General features: G+C 40.5%; 1 protein-coding gene across 1 annotated transcript in view; it reads left to right on the top strand.

Annotated features, from left to right (window-relative positions):
• LOC149180740 (immune-associated nucleotide-binding protein 9-like) overlaps positions 1 to 19,372 on the top strand; it is a 183,985-nt gene that overhangs the window by 17,071 nt on the left and 147,542 nt on the right. The window lies entirely within an intron of this gene.

Below are 19,372 nucleotides of genomic sequence, written 5' to 3'. Positions count from 1 at the left end.
AACAACCCTCTCCCTATGGTTTTGTTGGATCTGTGTAGGCTACTACAAGATTTGTCTTCTTCCTGTAGTAGTCATAGAGTCCCTTCCAAGACATCATATTTCTTCATGAATTGCATTTAGTGACTTGCATACATCATGGTGAGCATATGGATAGGAATAAGAGCACTGATGGTGGTGAAATATTGTGAAAAAGGGTGAAGGCATAGTCTCTTTTTTTTTCGTTTTTTTGACGAACAAAGATGGAATCTTGAAGATTTGGTTAAATGGATTGGATGAGAGGTGAAGAAGGTTTGATGAACCTCTCCTAAAATTCCCAAGGGAGAACATTATTTTGACCCCTCCGCCTAGGTATATCTCAGTGTTGTAGCACTTTCGGTCAATCCTGTAATAGTTCAGGAGCATCATGTAGCACTACAAGATTGAGGCAAAATTAGGTGCAGTTGCTTTCTAGGTGATGGAGTGATTTAGGTAGATGGTAGCCCAATGGTAGACATGCTAGAGGAAATGTAGTCCCTGGGATGGGGATTGGAGAAATGGATTGTGGACTCGGTTCCTTCAACTTTTGTGCCTTTGAATGTATGTCGTCCTACAAAAGAAAAGTTTTAGTAGAATTAATGTAAGGAATCCCTTAACTTTGTGTGCTTCCTCCTCGTGTTTCATTTTTTTTCTTTGTTTTTTTTTTTGAGAGATGCAAATTTCCTCCTAAGAGGTTCCAGATCTGGAGTCTTGCCCCACGATCTTCATAAGAGGTTTTCCCGTCTGGATATTTTCATCTTATTTTTATTTTCTCTACTATTTTTTTTCTCTTGGGTTTCCTCATAGAGGTTTTCAACCCTAGATTTTTCCTTAGATGCCTCATGGAGGTTTTCAGCCAAGCCATTTATTTTTGATCTCTTTTTTTAATGGTCAGAATCTTGGTGAACTAAGGGTTGTGAGCCTCTAAATAACATTCAAATCCTTTATTAATTGAACTAATAAACTCCTTTTTGGATAGAGGTATTTTGTACAACTTCAACTGGTAACCATTAACAAGCGAGGGGATTCCTTCCTCATCAATTGTTCTGATTTGGACAAACCCATTCTCATAACATTTTTCCACTAGATAGGGGCCCAACCAGCTTGTCATTAATTTCCTTTGCAATCGTTGAATCTTAAATGATATAGAAGGGCCAAATCACACTCTTGAAAATCTCTCTCCCTAATGTGTTTATCATGCTAGATCTTCCTCTGTAGCTCGACTACCTCAATGTGTAAGAGAGCCTGTAGTCTAAATTCATCTAAACCATTGAGTTGAAACATCCTCTCATGTTTTGTTGTAGTGAGGTCTAAGTCTAACTAAGCTACCATCCTTATGGTATTATATTCAAATTCAATGGACAACATGGCCTTTAATCCATAGACTAATTCAAATGGGGTAAATCTAGTGGTGGTCTTCTAAATGGTATTGTAGGTCCCAGTGGCTTCTATTAATTTGTCTTCCCAATCCTTTCCATTGCTGCTAACAACCTTGGTTAGAATTTTCTCCAAGGATCTATTTGTGACCTCTACTTTCCCTTTTTCCTAAGGGTGATAGGAAATGGATTTCTTTTGATTCATGTGATGTTGCTTCATGATGTATTCTATCAGACTTGAGATGAACTGTATCCCTTGATGAGTGACAAACTCTCTTGGAAAACCAATCTTGTAAAATATGTTCTCCCTCAAAAATTCAACAATCTTTTTCTTAGTTATTTCCTTCACTGCCTTTGCTTCAAACTATCTAGTCAGGTAATTAGTGCACACAATTATGTACTTTTGCTATGCTGGTGGGGGATCAATGGGCCTAATGAAGTTCATTTCCCATTTATCAAATGGCTCGAAAGCCACTTGATGTTGTAGGGGAATTTCATCCTTAGGTGTGTGATTTCCCATCCTTTGGTATTGATCAGACCTGGTAGTTTACCTTCTTGCCTCTTAATGTAGAGTGGGCCAATAGTAACCAACTTGTAGAACTTTGAAGGTTGTCCTCTTAGCAACAAAGTGGACCTGATAAGGTACATCATTTCATGATAAGAGGATGTCAAACACCTCCTCTTCCCTCACACATCTCCTGAAAATATGATCTAGTCCCAATTTGAAAATATTTCCCCCAATCCAAGTGAAAGGGGAACTATTCCTAACAATCTTGCTCTTGTCCCTAGAGGATATATTAGGAGGTAACCTCCAAAAAAATAAGTAGTTTTCTATATCTTAAAAAAAAGGAGATACCACTAAGTTGGCTAAGAGGTGTTCATCTAGAAGCTGGTCATCTACCATCTCCTCATTTCTTGTAGGCAAGGACAGTCTTGACAAAAAATCTGCAACCACATTCTCTTTCCCATGTTTGTCAAAAATAGGTAAATCAAATTATTGCAATAATAATAACCATGTAATTATCCTAGCATTAATGTCAGGTTTATTCACTAGAGACTTTATGGCTGCATGATTAGTGCGAAGAAAGGTTTGATATCCAGTGTCGTAGTGCCTAACATTGTTAAAAGAGTGTACCATAATCACGATTTCCTTTTTAGTGACTGTATAGTTAAGTTCAACCTTTTAAAGTTTATTACTGGTGAAATATATAAGGAAGTTTGTCCTCCACTTGTCCTAACAATGATTCTACAACTTTATCTGATGCAGTTATCTGAATGTGGAAAGGCAAGGCCCAATTGGGACCTCTAAGGATGGGTTCAGTGGTGAACTTCTCCTTTAGTACTTCAAAGGAAAGGCCTAACAACATTGATAGTGGGGGTATCTCTCCTTCTTCTCCTAGGCATTTTAAATTATTCTTACTTGAAAATGTTCTTTTAAATGGGGATATCTTTGATGACCTAGAGAACGGGTATTTTGACACAAAATTTCTTCAATTCTCTAAGAACTTTAGCCTCTTCTAGCACACGTTGTTTAGGTTGGACCAACCTTTCAGGATAGTGAGGTGCATTGGCTTGAGATGTTATATATTCCTCCTCTTCTTCAATTTATTCCAGGGTAGAAGGTGGGTGAGAATTTGGATATACCTTCCCAGAACGAAGGTTGATTTCTTGTATTTCCACAACATAAGTAGGATAGGATAACTCCCTAGTGTAAACATGCTGTCCATGCCTATTGTTTGGGTTTGGATTTGGTTGGGTAGGAATTTAAGGTTGCTTAGGTAGGTTATGGTGAGATATTTGTTATTGAGGTTGAGGAGGAGGAATTAAATTAGGGGGTTGGGTTCCTTGAGGCATCCATCCTTGTGAGAGGTTTCCCCATTGAGGAGGTTAAGTTGGATATGGTTGGAAAGGAGGATTAATAATATGAGGAGGGTATTGAGGAGTATAAGACCAAGGAGAGGGTTTGGACCATTATGGATGGGAGGAAGTTTACCAAGGCTGGAAAGGCACATTCTGATTTTGATTATAAGGAGGATCATGCTAGATCTTCCTCTAAAGTTGAACTATCTCTGTATGTAGGAGGGCCTCCATTCTGAATTCATCCAAACCATTCAATTGTAACAATATCTCTTTCTGTGCATCGTTGAGATCCATATCTAGTTGGGATGCCATCCTTAATGTGTTATATTCAAACTCAATGGACAACAACACATTTTTCCCATAGAACAGCTCATAGGGTGTGAATCTAGTGGTGGTCTTCCATGTGGTATTATAGACCCAGGTGGCCTCAACTAGTCTTTCTACCCAATCCTTCTTGTTGCTTCTCACTACCTTGGTTAAGATGCCCTCCAATGCCCTATTGGTCACCTCCACTTGCCCATTAGCTTGTGGAAGATAGCGAGTGGAGGTCCTATGTTTGATCTTGTGATGGATGAGTAGGTCCTCAATCATGTTGGAGGTAAACTGGCTGCCTTGGTCTGTGACTAGCTCTCTACGGTACCCAAATTTGTAGAATACATTCTCCCTTAGGAACTCAGCCATCTTCTCTTCTGTTGCTGCCTTAATTGCCTTGGTTTTAGCCCACTTAGTCAAATAATCAGTGCACACAATAATGTATTGTTTTTTCTTTGAAGGAGGGTTGATAGGCCCAATGAATTCCATCCCCCACTTGTCAAATCGCTCAAAAGTCACTTGAGGCTATAGGGGCATTTCATCTCTTGGAGTAGGCCTTCCCATCCTCTGGCACCAATCACACTGACTAGTGTACTTTTTCACATTTTGATGAAGAGTGGGGCAATAATAGCTTGCTTGTAACATTTTGAATGTTGTCCTTTTTGCTACAAAGTGACCTTCACAAGGCCTGTCATGACAGGTCAAAAGGATGTCAAAGGCTTCCTCTTCCCCGACACACCTTCCCAAGATTTGATTTGGGCCAAGTTTGAAAAGATTGTCCCCAATCCAAGTGAAGGGTGTGCTTTTCCTGACTACCTTGCTCTTTTCTTTGGATGGCAAGTTTGGTGGGACCTATGCTGATACCAAATAGTTTTCTATATCAACAAACCATGGAGAGATAAATTGAAATAGAAAAAAAGTGCTTGTCTGGTAACTGGTCATCCACCATTCCTTTTTCACCTACAGGCACATTTACCCTAGATAATAATTCTGCAACAACATTTTCTTTACCAGGCTTATCAACAATTGTTAGATCAAACTGCTGTAACAAAAGAAACCATCTTATAATTCGAGCATTCACATCTAGTTTTTTCATTAAATATTTTATTGCAGTATGGCTAGTATGCACAAATGTTTGATAGCCTATAATGTAATGTCTAAATTTGTTTAATGAATGCACAACAACCACGAGTTTCTCTTCGATCACTGTATAATTTAGCTCAACCTTTGATAAGTTCTTACCAATAAAATAGATAGCATAAGGCATTTTTTCCTCTACTTGGCCTAGGACTGCTCCTATGGCTCTGTGTGAGGCATCAACATGAATATGAAAGTGGAGGGCCCGGTTTGGGCCTCAGAGAATTGGTGCAGTGGTTAACTTACCCTTTAGAATGTCTAAGGCCTCTTGACAGCTTTTTGACCATATAAAATCAGAATCTTTATCCAACAACCCAAATAAAGGAGAGGCCAACTTGCTAAAGTCCTTTATGAACCTTCGGTAGTATCCACCTAACCCTAAGAAACTTATGACATCTCTCTGCTTTTGAGGAGGTGGGATCCTCTGGATGATGGCTATTTTGTTCGAGTCCACCTGCAGTCCTTGTTGAGATATTTAATGACCTAGCACAATCCCTTCAATCATTAAGAATTCACATTTTTCAGGACTGGGATACGGGTTCATTTCAATGCATTTGTGCAGTACTTTTCCTAGGTTAGTCACGGCTTCTTGAAAATCATAGCCATAAGGTGTAAAATAATCCATATAAATTTCCACCACATCACTAACTAATTCGATGAAAATACTCAAGACTGCTCTGTGGAAAGTGGCAGGAGCATTGCATAGGCCAAAAGGAAGGACCCTATCGGCAAAAGTACCCCAATTACAGGTGAATGTGGTCTTATCATCGGCTTTTGGGAAGATATGTATTTGGTTGTGTGATGAAGTAAAATTATAAGTGCAGACACGAATGAATTCCTCTAGCTTGATAATGGGTCTAGCCACAACAGATACATTCTATGGAATATTTCCTTAGTTTAGAATCAATCAAGAGGGCCTACCTCTTGGTCACTTATCCTGCTTGATGATGTCCTCACTTGCTCACTCCAGCAATCTCTCACTTCCTTCTTCAAGCTCCTGAAACAAGTAAATAACAACAACACACAAACATAATAATAGACAAATTTCATTTCAACCTACTTGATGATTCAAGAAGCATTAACACATGAATATGTAATATTACAAAAACATGTAGGAAATTAATCGATAGTTGCATATATTAATATCAAAGAGAGATTACAACCATTCGTCTTGACGTTGTAGTATTCCTCTGACAATACCAGGTTCCCACACACTTCTGCTAGCACTCCATGATGTCTTCAAACTAAAATACTTTAAAGGCTCTTCCCTTTAGGCTTCACTCCAAATCAAACACACTTATCCCTCACACAACTAGATGGATACAACTAGTAATAATTTGCTTGTCTAATCAAAATAGTGTACTCACACTCAGTGAAAACTCTAACTAGCTTGTGCCTGGGAAGAAGGGAGGTTTATATAGGAAACATAGATGGAAGATGGATCATATTCTCATGGGAGAAGGACTTATCCCTTGAGGTAGTTCCATCATTATAGGGGGAAAGGAGCCCAAACTGTCATCCTCGACTGCATATGGCCGAACCATTTACCATAATTTCGTTACAAAGCTTCTAGAGCTGGAAGCTTCGGCTCTAATTTAAAAAACTTTCCATAATAGGACCGGCATGACTAAAGCACAGCTCAATCGCACCAGTCAGCCTGGGAATAGTGCTAATCTCTGCACATCGGTGCAGGGGAGACAAAGGTCATTAGCATTGGCCTTGTAAACTGGGAAAAATAGAAGTTTCAAGGGAAATGGTGCAGAAGGGAAATGATTTGCTCATGAAGACGGGCATAATGGGAGTTTCTCCATGAAGTCAAAGCATGCAAGGTTCACTATAGAGGTCCCCCAGGATTAAGGAATGGGGAGTACAGGGAAAATGACAAAATTTTGTGGAACAGATGCCCCCTAAAGCATGAAGGGTGAGTCGCAGTGAGGGATGAAATGCTTTATAAATCAATGCGGGGAACCGATCCGCCATCGGAAAACCTACAAGCAAGTACAGATACATATACACAAACTGAGATCTTTGTCAAATGATACATGAATTGTGGCATGGATGCAACCATCTAGAGAATGATCATGTAAATGGATCCGGGTATGGGCGCATCCATCCGTCAAAGAGGATCATAACGAAACCAAGGTATGGTTGCAACCATCCAATAATGAGAAGGATCATATATGATAACTCATGGTCTGGTCGCAGCCAGCCATCTAATACAGACATGCATATTATCATAACCATGTCACGCCACTTTGCAACTTAGACTTTTTTGATCTGAGTCTAGGGTCTTGCGCTCCAACACGACCCAACCAAAGTACAGATCCTAGCATGCAAAGAGATGTGTTGGCATTGAACATGCTAGAAATTCACTTGATTACCAGTGAATGATGTAAATTGTTAACAAGCACGAGAGAAACGACCAATAATGACAATGGCCCTCAAGGTAATATTAGCACAATTGTGAATACAGGAATTGGAGTTGAACACCCATGAAATCACTCAATCGACAGCCAATGATGTGAACTCATCGTCGAGTGCGAAGAACTTACCATTAAGTCATGCAAGCTCTCAGATACTGGAAGGGAGTCTCTCGATCAACTTACTGGATAATGAGTTGAAGTCAACGGAAAACGGCCATGTTAAAGGAGGGCCAAAATGAATCCCACATCATCGACATGAGATGAGAGGATGCAAAATGATTTTGGACGATACAGAGAATCAGAGGTAAGTGTAACTGCAAAAGGACAACTCTTGAACATATCGGGGACACAACTAGAAGTTTGGCAACTTTTGGATCCATGGGATCGGTGGTCATGATGATGTGGAAGAGATCAAATCGAAGGAAATAATGAATGGCCCAAACCTAGTAAGGTCAATGATACAAAGGAGGATGTCCCAACTCGACACGAATGAAAGAGTGTCTTGTTGAAGAGTGAGCTACCGACATGACTGATAGATTTCCAAATTTTTCCACCACCATTTCTGGTGATTACCCCAATTATTTTTTAATCATAGGCTTGAAGGGGATATCATATCCCTTCATTGCAAGTTCCTCCTTAGGACGAATCCGACCTACTAAGTTTAACAAGACCTAGGAAGGGGAAGCTCGTGTTCGTCATGGTGATGAATCCGATGTCATTTAATAGTTTAACGAATCTGACAAAGCTGTAACTCACTATATTTTTCATGTTTAGAGAGTTCGAAAAATACATGTAAAAGAAAACTTCACATTGTCCGTTTTCATACATTTGTGTCTCTCAAGCCTGAAAAGGTAGAAAACAATACTTGAGAGAATCGCTTGACCATTTCAGTCAAGGAGTACCTTTTTCGTAAATAGTGTTTGCCAACCCAAAAAAGGGGTAAACTTATACTGGGCACATGACATTTCACATCCAATAATGAGTTTGAAATGAAAAGGGCTTGGCCATCTTTTCACTTTTAAAGGGTTAGAGAAGAGCTGAAAGCGGACCCCCCATTTTTATTCTTTTTAACGAGCCAAAAAGGGAAAAATACTCGGCAATCTTTCCATATGAGCTTAACGAGTCGAGAAAAGAGCTAAAATGTCACTCATCGTCATCGTCGAACATCCATCACTTGTTGCTACACAAGTAAGGCAAAGTGTATTATCGAGTCCCTGAGGTAAAATAGGCCAAATTTTTTTACAAAACTTGATATTTTCATGAAAAAATGGATAAAAAGGGGAAAAGTAAATATATTTTTACTATTTACCATCTTACCTTTGCAATGAAGACATTTTACCCACTTTTTCCCTAGTTTTCCCGAAGCAAATTATGGGAGATCCGGGAGATCAATCGATGAGACATCAGTTCAGGGTAACAGCCAAAGCCCTGAGCTCCATTTTCATGCCATTCATTTCTATTTTTACCCTTTTTTTTGGATTTTTAGGGAGGTTTTTGAGAAATATTTTTGCGTTTGGTCGGCGTGATTTCCGGGCACAGGATTACACCAGCCAAGGGTGATTTGCATAACTATCCATGCCAACTAGTGCGATTTTTTCTAAAACAGGTGTGGCAGCATCGCGAATAGGGAAAAACCATTTTTTCTCAAGAAATGACCATTAAAACTTGAATTTTATGTGCCAAAATTTATCATTGACTTAAATAAATGGCTTTTGTAGGAGAGAGATTGCCAAAAATGGTGAATTGGAAGGAAACATAACATGAATATGTTGACACCTAGGCATTGAATGATCCAAATTTCCTAGAGGTTTTGAGGGCTTGCAGGCTCAAATTTTTTTTCCTTACACGAGGGATATATGCCCAGCCTGAGTTTCTTTGATACTTGATAAGCCTTTTGGACATCAATAGCAAGATTTTGTCACTGGGGAGTAGGAGCTAGAGTTGACAACTTCAAATATCTACTTCATCACTGGACTGTCTCACAAAGGTGAGCTAGTGAACTTGTATGGATCAAGTCTGGTCGGGGCAAGCATATCTTCCTTGCTTGCCAAACATTGTCCTGAGGCCATGAAATCTAAGAGTGGGAAGATAGAGATTTCCAGTGTGTGGGATTTGACACTGAGGGTGCTTCTGTTCACTATCGATAGAGTGGCAGGGTCCCAAGCAGAACATGAGACTAGCAAGTCGAATTTCCTTTATGTTATTGACTGCACAACTCCTATGATCTTCAACTAGGCAGATACCATGAAGATGAACATCAAGCGCCAGTTGTCCAAGGCCAAGGCGGGGAATCTGAAGAAATTTGGCTTCGGATCAGTACTTTTGACCTTTTTCCTAGATCGAGTGCCATTGTTCTAGTATGAGTTGATTGAGATTGATCCTCTTGCGCCACGCGATCTGCGAATGGCGCGCTGGAGTCGTTTTATGCCCAAGATCACTAGGGGTTAGCATATGTCATATCGGCTGACATTATTCTCATGGCTATTATGACAAAAGATCGTCGTGGAGGACTGGTCGAATAGCGGCACTAATTTTCGTGGATACCCAGATATGCCCTTACTAGATGAAGAGTTCTTTGATGACGAAGGTAAAAAATCATTTTTTTTTTTTTATTTTGATGTTTTTTAATTTTTTTGGTATATGCATGCTTATAAAATTTCTCTTGTCTATGTATATGTTGGACCAGAGAAACGAGCCAGGATGTCCCTTATAGCCAGGCACGTCCCCCATCCTATTGATGATATCGCCCCTTATTAGGAAGCGAGCGATAATGAGCAGGATATTGGGAGGAACCTCAAGGGGTTGGCTCATGGTATCCCACAATATCCTTGGATAGGAGACATGTCCCAACAATACCAGAGGCACACAGTCAGAGTCTCACATCAGATTCGTTGACTGCTGAGTCGTGTTGCATGAGTTGTCTCGTACTACCATGAGCACCATGCTGAGTAGTTCCTAGGTCTACACTTACAAATTTTTTGAGGCCTACATGCCATGGATGTACATTACCTAGGAGCCGCTGATGTTATTATAGACATACATATTATTTTTTGGGGTTTTGATGTATCAATTATTCTCACACACACACACACACATATATACATATATATATATATATATATATATATATATATATATATATATATATATATATATATATATATATATCTGTGTGTTGTATTTTCTTGTCTACTATGGTACAAATGGTTTGTATTATCTTTTAAATGTTTCGTAAATGTCCATCTAACACGTAATTAGCTAATGCATTTGTCAATGTATTCGTGCGTCTAGGAGTATGGTGATATGTAATATAATCAAAATATCTTTCCAATAGATGGATACGCAGACACATTCGTAATATTTGAGGGTTCCTGATGGAATATTGTCCGTTGGGTTCAAGGATGAGAAGCTGTGAATCCAGGTTGACAACCAATTCTCTCATGCCCATAGCGATGGCTTCTGACAACAGTTCGATGACCGCACTGTATTCAGCAATGTTGTTGGTTGTACGACCTAAGTAGATACCTTGAAGGTCAATCAACTCACCGTTAGGGTTATAGATAGCCTATGCACAGATGATAGGTTCCGGGTACTATGACAATCACCATCGGCGAAACCAACATGAGGAGGCGCAGACATCTGCAAAGCAAGAAAATCATAGTAAACATGAAAGCTCTTTGAATACTATCACACGAAACCATGCTGTACGAAAATGAATCACACACTAATGTACATAATTAACCATGCAAGATGACCTAAGAATAGTACTTTCTAAGGTAAATCCCATTTCGGGGCTTATCGAGAGGATTTCCTTCATAATCAATAAGCTCATAGGCTCCTCTCTGCAAAACGTGTTTTACAATATAGTGCCCATGCCACATATGTTCGAACTTGCCTGGCCCCAGCTTATCATTAGCTTGCTCATATAGCACGACTAAATCACCCTCAGAGAAATCACGAGGGGAGACCGACTGACCAAAATGGGATTTGACCCGTTTCTTTTGTGCTTCGATGACCAAGCCAACGAGACGGCGAGTCTCATCCAGTCGTTGTAAATATAATAAGTGTTCCTCTTCAGGTGATGTTTCAGGAAGGAATTCAACAACTAACTTGAGTGAAGGAATCTCACATTCGATCAGCAATGTTGCTTCCATACCATAGTCCAGCTGGAAAGGTGTGAAACCTGTGGCGTCTTTGGTTGAAGTTCGGTGGGCCCACAGAGCTGAAACAAACATGAGATACCAAGTTAACTTGTGCATCCAAATAGTACATTGAAGCATGGTGACCAAAACCTTGTTAACAACTTCAACTTGGTCACTGGCCTTAGCATAATATGGGGTCAAGCCATCGTGGTGAAAGCCCAATGCAGATGTCAGTTCTGTCGTCATGTAATCTCTGAAATGGGAGCCATGATTTGTGAAAATGGTTTGGGGTACACCGAACCTAGAAATAACATGGTTAGAAAGGATTTCAGCCGCCGTCTTACCATCTGCAGAATATGTAGGCATAACTTTAGCCCATTTGGTGAAATAATCCACAGGGACGATAATATAACCATGCCCCCCGACCGAACGAGGGTTACATGTCATATAATCGATGCCCCATTTGGCAAAGGGACCAACGGTAATGATGGGGTGTAGGTGAGCGGGTGGGGCGTGCATCTTGCGTTGGTAAATTTGGCATTCGTGACACTTATGAATAGTAAGAATGCAGCCTTTGAAGATAGATGGCCAGAAATAACCAGCGGGAAGGATTTTCTGAGCTATATCTTAACAAGACATATGACAACCACATGCCCCAGAGTGGCAATCATTGGGAGCTCTTTTAGCTTCCTCAATCATGAGGCATCGATGAAGAATAGAATCGACACTGACATGGTAGAAAGTATCACCAATAATACAGTAGGGTTGGGAATGATATTGAATCCTTCGAAAATCATCCTTCGTCAATGTGGACCGAAACATGGAGGTTTGGAGATACACGATGATATCACCGTACCATGGATCAAAGGTGCTAATGAGGAAAAAGGTCTCATCTGGAAGTTGTTCATCTGCAATAGTAGGGAGAGCTTTGGAGGGAAGGGAACAAATCAATTCAACGAAAACAAGTGACTTCATAGATTTGGCTGTAGTAAAGACCAAATAAACTTATTGCAAGATAATGATCCATTTAGAATACTTGCCCACCAGCAAGTGACGAGTCAGGATATAGGTCATAGGGTTGATTTCAGAAATCACTGTATTCATACATAAAAGGATATCATGCTGAAAACATTGAATGGCTTGAACGGAAGCCAAAGCCAACTTCTCAACATGTTCATAATGCATTTCAGTGTCGAGGAGATTCTGACTAAGGTAGTAGATCATGTGTTGACCGCCTTCATTGTCGTCTTGGACCAACACCATAGAAATGGTGCTGGGGGCTGTAGCTAGGTAAAGGAAGTAATCTCGATAATAGTTTGGTGGATGCAACAGAGGAGAATTTATGTGGACGGCCTTTACATCATCAAAAAAAATTTGGGCAACCTCATCCCACGTAAAGGATGTTCCTTGTTTGAGCAACCGAGTAAATCCTGTGGCTAGCCCAACATAGTTGGGTATAAAATGACAGAGAAAGTTGGCCTTTCCTTGCAGGCTCTCGAGTTGGTGTAGTGAAGATGGAGGGGTAAATTTACAATGGCCTCAAATTTTAGTGGATCCAGGTGAATCCGAGGAAAAACGATGAAGTTGAGGAGTCATCTTGATTCTACATAGAAAACACAATTGTGCAGATTTAACCGAATGTTATAGTGTTTGCAGCGTAGAAAAATTTGTCGAAGATGGTCTAGGTGATCTTAACGATTACGAGAATGGTGAGGAAGGTCATCCAAGTAAGGTTGGAAAATGTTGTGAATATCATGAAACGCATAGGAAATTTCTTGTTGAAATGTGGCTCTAGCATTTTTTAGGCCGAAAGGGAGCTTTTTGTACACAAATGTACACCATGGGCAGATAAAGGTTGTCTTCTCATGGTCTACCGGTGCGATATTAATCTTTTTATAACCATAAAAACCATCCATAAGGGAAACGATCTCACTCCCGACACATTCATCAATTATTTGATCAAAGAAGGGAGTAGGATAGTTGTCTTTAGGATAGGCATGATTAAGATCTCGATATTGTACGCAAACATGGATTGTGCCTTGGTTTTAGTCTCCGGGACAATATTGGACACCTAGTCTGTAAGGGGGATGGGATAAATGAACCCAGCTTTGAGAAGATTTTTCACTTCACCCTTAATAGCAGTGGCCTTCTAAGGGTGCACTGGGTGAAGCCATTAGCAAACGGGCTTTGCATACGGATACGTTGGTATTTCATGCATCACAATTCCAGGAATTTCTTCATAAGACCATGCAAACACATCACGAAATTCTTGAAATAGACGAATATATGTCTTGATCTCATCTAGAGAACAAGATACCGCAATATGAACATGTTCAATGACACTGGGTTTGATAGAAATGTCAATTAGCATCGTTTGGGTAATATTACCCAAATTTCCTTCCGACCATACTTCATGAGTAAAAAGCAGTGGCGGAAATGGAGAATAAGACTCTTCGAAAGCAGTAGACATGACCACTAGGCGAGGCAGGAACAAGGATCGTGATGAGTATTGATCCATGGTGGTTCCTCGAGAGACATGATTTACATGATACCTTCACCAGTGAGGAAGGTATCAGCTAGGGGATCAAATGATTCCAAAGTGCCAAGCCAGGGGGATTGAGAGTACATATCAAGAGCGATCTTTGACATATGAGAATCAGACAATGCAGAGTTCAAAGCCGAAACAATTTCCACGTAATTGACTTCGGCGGGACTAAGTGGCATGACCATGCCCCAATCATCAGCAAGATCTAGTGTAGGTATGACCCACGGATCAGATTTGACCGAGACCATGTTGACAGAGGCAACATGAGGAGGTGGGGGTGGAAAAATCCCCATTAAGGCAGAATCTTTGAAGAGACCTATCCCCACACTATCTTAGGGAGCACTAGAGTGTTTGACATATGAAATGTTGCCATCCAAGGAGGAAGAGCCAAAGAAAGACAACTGATCAATAGGGACAATATTCCCTTGATGGGGAAAATGGATCACGCGAAACAAAGAGGAGGCCTTGGCATGCATGGCATGAGTCCAACTTCGGCCAAGTAGAATATTATAATTGAGATTGGCATCAACAATCTCTACTTCGACTTGCACTGTCTTGCCTTCAAGGGTGATGGCAAGGTTAGGTAAGACACCGAAGGGTCACAAATCGCACCCATCGAAAGCTTCCAAAGTGTTTGGAGACTGGTTTAGTGCAGGAGAACCAATAGCCTTCCAACACGCAATTTACATGATGCAGGTGGAAGCACCCTCATCATTGACAATGTGGTGTATGGTCTTCTCATTAATGATTACCTCAATAAGAAAGGAAATCTGATGAGGGAGCTGCGAAACATGGTTCTCCAGATTGAAACAGATCAAATTAGAATCGGTGGGATCGATGCCCCTGATAGCTGACAGCAAAGATTTCTGCTGTAGTGGGTAGCTTTGGAGTACCTCGAGAGCCAACATGGCTGATGGTGCCTAAGCCAAATCTCTAACAATATTGTAGTGCTAAGTAGCTCAGGAATTGTGATTATACGAGGATTTCTAAAGGGCTAGAATTCGAGGTAGAAGAAGAAGGTGAAACTTCTTTTTCCTTCCTAGCTACTGGAGCTGGAGTTTGATAATCTTTCATTCATGTAGCCACATTAATGGGCGTGATCATCATGAACACTTAAGATCTAGAGGAAGCAGATCAAGGTTGGTCTACCATCTAAGTCTACTCAAATGGAAATGGCTCTTTAAGGATAGTAGGTGTCCCTTTGAGTAGGTGACTGATTTTGGATCGTCATGGACAATCCTTAGTATAGTGATCCTCCTCGCAAATGAGGCAGAGATACTTAGGTTTCCGTTGCAAAGATTCACCAGCAGATGATTTGGGAGGACCTTGTTTTGGGGCATCGACTTTAGCTTTTCCTTTGACTTTCTTTTTTCCTTTCAAGGATTTGTCTGCTGCGGTAGACTGGACAACTTGGACCTTTGAGGTTTTACTAGGGCATGGCAGATTTTGAGATGAACTATTAGTAGTAGCATTCGAGACCGACTTCTGTTTGGAAGAAGTTTTAACAGGGGTATAGGATACTGAACTAATAACTCCATCAACAAGAGGAATATATGGTGACTTTGATGCTGTAGGATCGGACAATGTTCGCGGAACATTGGGTAACAACTTGTATAAGGTGCCAGATTGAGAGTAAACCTGATCCAAGTACTGGGCATGGGCAATGGCTTGGTCTTCAGTGACACATCCACCCATAGCTATATCGCGAGCAATTGGGGATACAAATGATTTGGTAAACCATTCAGTGAGAAAATGATTAGTTATCTCGAACTTGATTAGGCGACGTCTATGTCCCCATTCATGTATATGTTCAGAGATCTGCGTCATAGTGTCTTTCTTAAGAGATCTGAGCAAATAAGTGTTAGTTTCATAACGAACTGACAACTGAAAATGCATGAGGAAAGCCCTGGATAATGAATTGAAGTCATGGAAACTACTTCGAGGTAGCTCAATGTACCATTTCCCTGCGGCATCCATGAGGGTCTATTGGAAAAGATGAATATGATGGAATCATCCACATACGAGTTTGACAAGCACCAGATGTGATATGTCATCACATGGGCCTGAGGATCTTCTTTAGCTTTTCTATCGAACTTTGGGCAATCACTTGGTATCTTGGATAGCACTAGAGGCCAATACGGCGAATGAAGGATCAGATCATTCATAAGGTGTGATACATATGGCAACTCAAGTGTAGCCAAGAAAGGTAATTGAGTGTTAAAAGGCATGGGAGGTTGATAAGCGGGCCCATAAGGAGGATCCCATCCCTGCTGGTAAGGATTTTGGCCTCACAGTGGGGGATTTTTGCCATATGGCATCTGAGGCTGCCCCCATTACGGATTACCTTGACCAAAGGTAGGATTCAGACCTTGAATGCTTTGAAACTGTCTAGGCACAGGTTGCTGATAGGCAACGTATGGGTTAAAAGGCTAATGAGCATGTTGACCTTAGACATATGGATATGGGACCTGTTGCCATGGAACATATGGCTATTAGTCCTGTTGTCCCTAAACAAGAGAGTTCTGGACTTGTAGTCCTTGGGCATCAGGCTGATACACTTCTTTCCCTTGGATGTAGGGGTTTTGTACCTAGTGCCATTTGCCAGTAGGATTCTGAACCTGTTGACCCTGGCCAAGAGGATTTTTCACCTTTTGTTGCAAGACTTGACCTTGACACTATCCCTGCAAGGGTTGACCTTGTTGATACGTATAGAAGGGTTATTGTTGCCCGGGTTGGTTTTGTTGTTACAAGGGCTAACCTTACGGTTGTAAAATTTATCCCTGGGTTTACAAAGGTTGGCCCTCCTAGGGTATGGGTAGAGAGGTATGTGAAGCATATTGCATCTGCTTTTGCGTGGCCTACTGCCATTCTTGGGAGGATTGACCTTGCGGTTGTTGCAGGTGGCCTTTTTGTGGGATAATATGCCCTTGCTATTGCATGGAAAGCCCTTGGTGCAACAAAGGTTGCCCTTGCGGTAACAAAGGCTACCGTGGTTGTTGTAAAGGTTGTCCTTGTTGTTGCAAGGGTACTTGAACGGTGCCCAGGAAATTACCAAACTGAATCTGGCCATAGCCATGATGTATGTACTACCTAGATTGGAAGGTGTAAGGTTTATTAACCAATACTTGAGAACCATATGGAATGTAAGGATTTTGGTATTCGACCTAAGCCCCATAGGGCTGCTAATACTGAACATTGCTTGATCGAAATGGACTAATAGGATTTTGAACTTATTGGTACTGGACATTACTTGATCCAGTAGGGTCAGTAGGGTTATAAATAATACCAGAAGAGGGATGGCTTATACCAAGCATGTGAGCTTGTGAGTCACTCACATTAGTGGCACCTAACACCATAGAGACATTCAGGTTCTGCCTCCTAGGCAGTGGCACAATCGGGCCATCGACTAATGGGACAGAAGAAATGGTAGAGACAATCTTTGAAACTGCTAATTGTGACTGACGTGTAACTTAGATCGATGATACAAGAGTATTCAGAATGGTGGGTTGTACCAGGACTGAAGTAACAGATGGTTGGGAAGTCGTGTTCATGATGAACAAACCTGACGTAGGCCTGACGCCTGACACCCAAACAGGATTATGGTAGAGTGATGAGGCACTAGGTGTGCTTGAAACTAAGTGCCCTAAAGACACATAGTCGGGTGGCAAGCTAGCGGGAATACCCTCTGAATAAGCGAAACCCTTAGGAGGAAACTGCAATTGTAATTTTCCCTCCTCAATAGTGTGCGGAGTAGAGACTTCAGACTCTTTTAGAGAAGTGACTGGAACATCACCTTTGGGCTCCATGTTTGAAAACAGACGACGACGAATGGCTGAATGTGTACTGGGGGATAGTTCCAAAGGAACACCCGACTGGTTGTACAAACTATAAGGATGCTGCGGTGATATCTCAACAGCATCAAGCAGAGGGTTCAAAGGATAGATAATGAGTCTAAGCTAACCGTCAGTGGTTGGCAAGTTTTCTAGAGTTCGAATGTGATTATCCAGAGATTTTGGGCCAAGATCAGCAGATGACCTTGAACCAAAAGTAGGCGGAGGATGAGATGGCAATGGTTGAACACTCAAAACAATTGCAAGTTCAACATTTTGGTCCTCTAGTGACTCCGATAACTCAGGAAACAACTCCTCAGAAAATCTTTCAGATGGAGGAGAGGAAGAGGAATTGGGTGAACTAGATGGTTCAACCATGATCACCTTGTCTTAGTCGATAGAACAAATAACTTGAAGGCTTAAAAAATGTCCTCTTATGGGAACTCACGATTTGCTCAAAAACTAACAAGATGTTTTGGGTCGTGGGCAATCAATTATTAAGATGCATAAAATACTGATGTTCTTTTATTTTTTAAGAGTCGAGAAAGAAACAAAAATGACTCTATCACTTTTGATTGGAAACGAGCTCGAAAGGATAAGTGCTCGAATGATATTTTAAATTTAATGAGTCAAAAATATCAAATGACTACTCTAGATGATCTAGGTAAATAGGATTACCAGGCAACCGTGAACTGCAGAATACCTCCTAGAGAACCAAGATGTAGGAGCAGGCAATCTCCTTGAATGTTGTGTTCGGTGTATCACATTTGCAAGACGATCGACTTGGCTTCCTAAGGATAAAAGAATTGCAACCTAGTGGGGTCTCCCATTATATACTCGATGGTACAGGGAACACAAATCCATGCTAGTGTTGTCTAATGCCAAAGTTAACGTCAACTGCTAGGTTTACAGACACCAGAACATGTCTCTAGCCTAGACCTTCTAGATATGATCGTCAATGTCAAATGCGCCTTAGGTTAATTGAATTCATTTTAGAGTTGATCTTAAGTTAAGTTTTAGTTTTCAGGTCTTAGCGATGCTACTCAAAAAGCCTAAAATGAAACTAAATGGGACAAGAACCTTCCAATTCGATGAAACACCTACACTAGAGAGGGTAGAAACTACTCAATCAATTGCAAACAATCAAGCAACTGAAAACTAAACGATCTTTCACTACACTTTTTCAGAAAAAATAAACTAATGAAAAATGCATTCCAATTCCTAATTTCCTGAGAAGCACTTATCTATTAGTCCTTTCAAAATGAAAAAATTTCTCTTCCTTTTTCAAATGTTGACGTAGTTCTAGTCTTTAAGAGATGCAAATCATAAGGATGCAATAAGATAGAATTACATACTTTCTCATGAAACAACGAAAAAAACTTTTCACATACAATCTTTCAACGAAATATTTTTTGAGAATATGAGCTCTTCAAGCGGATGAAAACATGAAAGGAGAAGTTCATTCAGATCAATGAAACACTGAATTTACCAAACACGATACCAACAAGGTAATCTATGCTAGAAAAAGATGTTCAAGCTAGTAAACAAAACGTTTTTTAAACTTGTGCAAAAAGAGGTCAAAGTCGTAAAAGGACTATGTTAAAATTGGCAACTAGGGCCAAACTCCATGTGGGTCATCTTATTTATGGCAGTTGATATTTTTCATGGATCACTCTCATCGACAAGTGTAGGATTGATCTAAAGATCATCCGATTCTGATAAGTATTTATGA

Source organism: Pinus tabuliformis, chromosome 3_2 (assembly GCF_031772625.1).
Source record: "Pinus tabuliformis cultivar Carrire ecotype Pingquan chromosome 3_2, CPIR1, whole genome shotgun sequence".
NCBI lineage: Eukaryota > Viridiplantae > Streptophyta > Pinopsida > Pinales > Pinaceae > Pinus > Pinus tabuliformis.
This window is presented reverse-complemented; position numbering and strand designations above follow the sequence as displayed.